At 31.7% G+C, this 8,546-nt stretch overlaps 1 pseudogene; it reads left to right on the top strand.

Moving 5' to 3' along the window:
• Nucleotides 1-7,279: 7,279 nt before the first annotated feature.
• Nucleotides 7,280-7,932, top strand: LOC143410055 (tropomyosin-like; annotated as a pseudogene).
• Nucleotides 7,933-8,546: the final 614 nt, after the last annotated feature.

The raw sequence follows: 8,546 nt of genomic DNA on the forward strand, positions 1-8,546 counted from the left end.
ATTCTTCTACCCTGTCACCCTTTCCTGAGTCTATAAATCACCCTTCTACTTTCAGATTTATTTTATTATTTAGTTCTTCATGACAGAAAGTGCAACACTTGTTTTTCTCTGACTTATTTTGCTTAATATGATGCCCTCTAGTTCTATCCATTTGACTGCAAATCACAGGATTTAGTTTTTCTTCATAATTGTGTATATATTTTCTGAATCCAATCATCTGTTGATGGACACCTAAGCTAATATCATATCTCGGCTAATTCGAATTGTGTTTTAATAAATGTGGACATACAGGTATCTCTTTTGTATGCTGACTTATTTTTCTCCTGATATATATCCAGAAATTGGACAGTTGGATTATATGGTATAAGCTGATTAGCCATTTGTCTTACTGGGATACATAATATTAATAACTTACATCCAAGGTTCTCAAACTTACCTGAAGTGGTGTTCCATTTTATTGTCAACATTTCTATCATGGTGTCTAAACTATATCCAAAAATTAGGAAAGTACAGAAAAAAAAAGATGACTATGATCTCAGTAGAATTTTATGTTAAACTAATTTTATTTATGTCATCAATTTTTACATGTTATGTTTTTCTGTTGTTCATTATTTACATAAATAAACATAAAACACATTTAATGTAAAAGTCATGTTTACATACATTATTGGTTAGATTAACGATGAGTCATGTAGACTAAATTATTACCTAAATAATGCACTGAATAATAGAATTAGGGTGTGTTTCTTAAATTCCTAAATGCTGTATATTGAAAACAATGATACAAACTAACATAATGTATGAAAATTTTCAATTCCAAAGATAACCTCATTTTCTGATAGTAAGTAAAAACTACTAAAGCAAATGTTTAAAAAAAAACAGAAACAAACTATATTCCAATGATAAATAAAAGTTCAAAGGTATAATTTCCTTTTAGAGTGACTTAGCTTGTTCATTCTGTAGTTTTAATGAATAAGGCACATAGTTGATATAAAAACAAAAAAAACAATTGTAAGCTACAATTTAGATAAATAGTACAGCAAGTAGGTTTTCATAGATGAAATTATTCACTGGGGTCTTTCTGAATCTCATTTTCATGATAAAAATAAAGAACTCACAGATATATTGTTATTATCAATAAATTTACCCTTCAAGGAGTACCAGTACAGGGTTGTTGACAGGGACAAGGACTTAAATCATGTGTGCATTTTTATTTCTCAGTTGCTCTGTTTTCCATGACTTTACTGTGAATACTGGAAATGAAGTAGAAAAAAAAAAAAAGACTAACTTTCATACAGGTAACAAAAAAGGATAATAATTCCACCAAAGGAATATTTTGTTGTTCTGGACTTCCCTTATATATTTTTTGCTTGCTTGTGTTAATCACTAACTATATCAAATTCAAAAAGTTATTTTGCCTCTCTAACACTCAGTTTTCTTTTTTTAACTAATAAAAAGAATGTTTCCTTCACATATGAATATCAGATGAGGTCACCATTCTTCCACCCTTGATCTCTCTCTCTCACCCATTCAAAAATGTTCTGAAATAACCTAAGCAATACCTTCAAATCATAATAAGGATTAATAAATTTATATTCTTCTTCCTTAATATTTATTTCATGCTTTTTCTAAAATAATATTTACATACTATTTTAATTGAAATTTGATTTCAGACCAAACACAATTTTGTATAAACATTTTAATATATTTAGCTTTCCCTATTTAATGCCACATATAAAGACATAAAATCATGGACAGATATCTCACTAGCACTAAGCTTAAACAATATTTATAAAGATGAGTATGTTTATATTATGTAAATATTATGAAAATAGTCATTTAGTGTATCAAATACTCACTTTCTAGAAAAAAAAGAAAGGTAAGAAAAGCATAGTTTTAAACATTTCAGAAAATAAAATTATCACAACATTTTTAACAAAATTACATATATACATAGTATGTACAAATGTCTATATAGTGCATCTATTTTTATAAATATGTAGCTCATACAACATTGATTAATTAAGTGGATTATTGGAAAGCATGTTTCAAACACATATTTATATCATGATCATCATTTGTTCTTCTACTGAGAGTGTCAAATTAATCATTTTGTGTAGTTAATCAGATATTTATAGCATTCACATTTTCCCATTTGTCTTCTAATTAAGAAAATAAAAGGATTATAATGAATGCTTATTTAAGATTGTCTCTAAATCTTTATGCTGATCAATTTTCCCTCATCTCCTTAGTTACACTTTATTTTATTGTAAGGATTTTATAATAATCAATCATCATATGCTTCTTCCCTGCACAGAAGATGCATGGATTTGCTGCAGTTTGTTTATTTGGCTTTTCTTTCAGCAATTATACTGCCAAAGTAAATTAAAATAAATTGTAGATTTTACAGATTTTGAGGTAAAAATTAATGATAATTGCTAAAATTGTAGAGCAGACTTATTGGGAGTATAGACAAATGAATTAACTTAAGACTAAGACACATTCATCATATAAAATTATTAATAAAAAATTACTGATGAAAAAAGAAAATTTTTCATCTCTCTATATTTATTTCTACTGGAAACTACATGTGAATGAACAAACAGAGTCTTGAAATTTAAATTTTATTTACTGTTGAATTCTATTGTAGAATGAAGTTTGTCATTTTTAATATTACTCTCTTGAAGTTGTATTAGGTGTTCATGTGGATTCTTTCAAACTTGCCTCTCCTACAAACCCCTGACACACAGCTATGTCTCAATGAATGTCTGCCAAAGAATGTATGGATGAGTGAATGAATTATTTCATTTTCATTGTAGTCATTAAATTGGTAAGAAAATGAGTTTTGCATGTGATTTTAAAAAGAAAAAGGAAAATGATCAATGGAAACTTTTAGTGTAAATCATAGTATATGTTTTGTATGCATTGGAAAATGCCTCATTTCTAAAATGTTCAAATCTCTAAAGCACATGGAATTTGGGTAAATTTGTTTCAAAATTAAAGTTGATCTTACCTCTAACTTTTTAGTGATCTTGCCTATTTTAAAATAGATATTAATGTGAAAAGACCTCACTCTCGGGCTTGGGCTGTGGCTGAATGGTAAAGCATTTGTGTTATGGGGAGCCACTTCAGAAAACACTCTTAAGTCCGAATTCAAATAGCGAAAGCTTTATTTATCAGGGCAGGGACTGTCACCCGCCCATAGAGACTGAAGCTCTGTGGGAGAACAGCATCTTCCTGGCCTGTATCCTAGGAACTTAATAGATGAAAGCCACAACTCATCATGCAAGCAAGCCAGTCACAGAAGCTAGAAAAAAAGTGATCAGCTTTGCAACTCAGTTAACTACATATTGGGTTTGAGCTGGTGTTAGACAATCCTATCTTGAGTTTCAGCAGGTGGTTAGCTGGATCAAGAATCTACTTCAAAGTCTTTGGTCACCAAGACCACCATATCCTGGGTTCAGTACATCTTGTGGGGTACAAAGTACAGAAAACAATATATTATAAGAAAACAGCTTTCATTTCAGTTTCTCAGAAACAGCTCTTATAACAGTTTTGTTTGTTTGTTTTTTTAAATAGAAGGCAACAAAATAGAGAGTTAGGCTTGTCTATGACAGTTCTTGCTTTATAATTGCCTTATCTATCTTATCATTTCTATAATCTATATTTTTTACTAATTTATAACTTCTATCTTATACTCTTACTGATTTTATTGATTACTTTACACCACAACAGTTTGCCTCACTTATGTGGGGCTCTGGGTTTGATCCTTAGCACCAAATAAAAATAATAAAGTTACTGTGCATTCATCTATAAGTTAAAAAAAAAAGAGACTCACTCTTTCATTTCAAGAGTATACTGTTGGGGCTGGGGCTGTGTCTCAGTGGTAGAGTGCTTGCCTAGCATTTTGGGGGCACTGAGTTGAATTATCCACACCAAATATAAATAAATGCAATAAAGGTTCATTAACAACTAAAATATATTTTATAAGAGTTTACTGTTTAGAATATTTAAATTTTGTGATTAACACGATTTGAATTTGAATCTCTTTTGAAGCTAGTGATAGTATTAGCCATGAAACTGAGCCTATTTTCCATTCTTTAAGCTGTGTGACACTTTCTCAGTTTTTGTCTACAAGAGGTATTGGAAAGCACAGATTATTCAGCATGAGGAACACACTTCTCACATGGTGAGTTGTATTACAGGCTGCATTTATTATCTATAGCTCTTGTCAGTGTAGTGGTAAGTATATCTCACAGTTGGATACACAGAATTAAGTCACTTAATGGATTTGTAGTTCAGTTGATTGAGGTCCACAGGTCTCTGTGCACTTCTGGAAGACATTTTATTTCCTCTGTAATTGTCAGTCACTGTCATTTCCACTTGATTGCTGTTCTGTGACTACTCAGAATATAGAGAACTTTAAATGGCCTCAGAACGGTGGTAAAATGGTGTTTAAAGTACTTTTACACACAAACACACACACACACACATACATATATACACACACACACATAAATTCCTTTATATTGTCTTAAAAGTTGTTTTTTTTTTCCTGATAGAACTGGGATGTGCTTGGTAATAATAAGCACAGAGCTTTGTATTGGGTTTATTAAGCACAGAATAGAACATCCAAAGATTGAAAAGAAAACAACACATCACAACAAAACAACAACAACAACAAAAAAAACTCATAGAAGAGATAATTTTAGTAATATCAGAATTTCAACATAGAACTCAAAAGGTCCCAAATAATGAAAATTTCTTTAAAAAAACCCTTTGGTACTTTTACACATTTGAACTCTCCAAACATAGTTATGGTCCTTTAGAAAAATAAATTCACACCTCCTTTTTTTCTCTGGAAATGTGTCTGTACATTTTTTGACACATCATCTCAGGAAAGAAATCAAATGTTAGGAAAGGAAGTTTGGCTCAATATGATTTAGTGTTAATAGTTCAGCATTGTTAGGATCTTGACAGAATTCAAGGAATGGTTCTTCATTTTTCAGTGCCAGAAACTTTCTGATTCAAAAATCACAAACAGCAATTTTTTCTTTTTTTTTTTAAATCTCATTGACTCTGTGAAAACATTAGCAAAATTCAAATAAATAGCACTTTTGCATTCTTGAGAAGTTCGGAAAAGCTGACTGAATTCCATATTGAATCCTCAAACTGGCCAGTGAACTAAAGAGCTTTAACAAACACAGTAGAAGATAAGTGGTAAAATTTAATAAACATACATTTTTTAGCAGCTTATATGGAAATACCAGAGTTAAAAAATAAATAATACATATGTAGTTTTCACTATTAAAATATTTATTGATACTTTCTAGAGATCGAAATATGAATTTAAAATATCCTTTTGATTGCTAAGAACATATTGAAGAATAAGAAATCAAATATGCTTCTGTTTATATATTAATAAGTTCTGGAACAAAAGTTTTATTCTCACTAATAAAGTAACATTAAAAAATATGACTTAAAAGTTACCTAAGTGCAGTTTTGAGAGACACAGATATACATATGAATGAAACTTTTAGAAAAATAAATGTGGCTTGATTGGATGTGGCTTAGATTGTAGCTCAGTGGTACAGCACTTGCTTAATAAGGTAATCATGAGTTTCTGGGTTTGATCTCCAGCAGTATAAAACAAACAAAACAAATGAAGAAAAACTTTTTTTTTTTAGAATTAGAGAACATATGATCATAATTTTGTACATAGGAAAGTGAGTATAACTAGGGTAAGTTTCTAACTATACAGACAGTTACATGCAGGTGGAATTAAACATTCTGTTGTTTGATTATTATGTTCTTCAATTTTAATAACTCACTTTTGACTTATTAAATATAACCAACTCATTGAATATTCCTCAAATTTGCCACTATGTGATGCCTTAAAATGTTTATTTAGAGCATTAAGTCAAAATCAAAAAGTCTCTAATTTAGAAATCATACACACCTATTTGAAAAAGTTTTGTTGAAAAAACATACAACTAACGATTATAATAAATACATGAGAAAAATATGAGAAAGACAAAAGTCAAGGATGCAAGAGCAATATAAAAAGCATTCCCAGACAGAAATAAAATGTGGGTGGTCTGTATTTGGAAGATCCAAATTACAGAGTGATATTACATTAGACGTAATGGAAAAAGCAAAAGTAGTGGTAGGAAATTTGCCTAAATGAGCATTGACATTGGGACTTAACTATTCAACAAGAGGATTAGGTTTCAAAAGAAGACTCCAGATCATAGGAAGACAAAGCCAGACTTGAAAGGAGTTGAACAAATTTAGGTGAGTACTTTAACTCAGATGGTTAAATCATTAACCCATTTATGGTAGCTAGCCTCTCATGTGAAATTCATATGAATTGTAGAACTAAATGGGGATTTAGTGCTTCTCAGGATTCTTAGGAACAATCTTACATATGATGCATGTTTAAACCATTTTGTGAAGATAAGTTGGACAAATATTTGGGAGTTAAATTCTAAGGGAATAGAGCCATTAAGTGTGCAACCAAATGGGAATTTTCTACTACCTACATATGGCAGGTTATAGGGCAGGTTTTCAGCAGATGATTGAAATATTTGGTACTGCTTATACACAATTGAAACAACTATTATTTCCAATGGGAAAATTTGAGTATTATTTGATGCAAGTATACATTAAGCCATGCTAAATCAATTCTACAGAACAATATTGTATGCATTTTTAAAATACATTTGATTATTTAATATAGGGTAATTTAAATTAAAAGATGGAATGACTTAGCTATTATAAATCTCTCATTTTGGTAGGCAACTTCCACTAATTTCTAAAGCTCAGATTTCAGATATCCATTTATCTTATACTCTTCTACTTTGTATTTTTACATTACACATGTCCAAAATAATCACTCAAATAGTTCTCATCATATGATTTTTATTTACAAATCTGAGAATTACAAAGCAGAAACAATATCATTTTAATATTTTAGAATTCAAAAGTGTTACTCTGTCACTGTTAAAATTTATTTAAGTGTCCATAAAGATAATTATGATTTAATCATACTGAACAAATAGTTGTTTTAAATACAATTTCCACCCAGAAAACTTTGGAAGTTATCTTTTAAAGCATGTAGGATTTAAGATGTTAAATGCCTTTTACTTCTAAGGATTGATAGTATGTCTAAAATTCTATATGAATTACACAATTTATAATTTAACAGTAGAAAAAAATTGGCTGCCAATCTGAGTGGAGAAGGTAGAAGGCAGATATCAAAAAGTGACAAGATGGCACCATGGCAGGGATGACCACAGTAGAGAAGGTGAGGCACAAGATCCAAGTTCTGCAGCAGCAAGTTGAGGATGCTGAGGAGATGGAGAAAGCTGGCCAGGAAAAGGCTGAGGCTGTGGTAGCCTCCTTTAACTGGAGGAAGAGGAGTTGGACCTTGCCCAAGAGTGCCTAGCTACTGCCCCGAAGTGAGAGAGGTATGAAAGTTATTGAAAATCAGGCCCTGAACTATGAAGTAAAGATGGAACCCAGGAAATCCAACTCTAAGAACCTAAGCACATTGCAGATGAAGTGGATAGGAAGTACGAAGAGGGGGCTTGTAAGTTAATGATTATTGAAGAAGATTTGGAATGGCAGAAGAATCAGGTGAGCTTGCAGAGTCTCCTTTCCAAGAAGTGGATGAGCAGATCAGAATGATGTGTCTGAGGGCTACTAAAGAAAAGTATTCTTAAAAACCAAGATTGACATGAGGAAGAAATAAAGATTCTTACTGATAAGCTCAAGGAGGCAGAGAACACTGCTGAGTTTGCTGAGAGTTCTGTTGCCCAAGTAGAAAAGACAATTGATGATTTGAAAGATAAACTGATATTCACAAAAGATTAGCAAGTTTGTACAGAAATGATACTGAACCAGACTCTGCTTGAACTCAATAAGATGTAGACCTCCCCAGGCCTGGCCCGAGGCTGCTTCACATGCTCTGCCTGTGGGGCCAGCCAGACCAAAGCTGACCTTGAAATTGAGGGCTGATCTTCAACTGGAAGGCTGCTTTCTCCTTGACATCCCCTGTACTCCCACACCCTTGTCTTTTCCCCCAAACTGTCTTTGCCTCTTCCCATAAATGCCAGCTGGGCTACAGGCTGAACACCTTTGGAAGTAACATTTAAGGGAATGTGAGCACAACATGAAGTGTCTTTAAATCAAATTCTGATGTACATATTTTGTAATTACTTTATGTTTTTAGAGTAACCATAAACATTCCAAATAATTCCACAGCTCTAAGGAGCAATCTAATTCCGTTCTCACTTTTGGAAGGTAACTTCCCAGTCTAATTCATATTGCCTTCTCCACAGAGAAGGAAAACAGGAATGGGGCTACCCTACTGAGAGACAAATAAAGTGTAGAGAAATATTCCACTATCTAATTACTCTGTACAAAGTACCAGCCAAACCAGAAAGGTGATTCCAAGAGGAGTTTGCCAAAAAATAAAACCATGGTATTCTACTATTCAAGATTTTTTTTTTTAGTACCTTTAGATAACGTTATTCTTTTTATTC

This window comes from Callospermophilus lateralis, chromosome 11 (assembly GCF_048772815.1).
Source record: "Callospermophilus lateralis isolate mCalLat2 chromosome 11, mCalLat2.hap1, whole genome shotgun sequence".
Classification (NCBI taxonomy): domain Eukaryota; kingdom Metazoa; phylum Chordata; class Mammalia; order Rodentia; family Sciuridae; genus Callospermophilus; species Callospermophilus lateralis.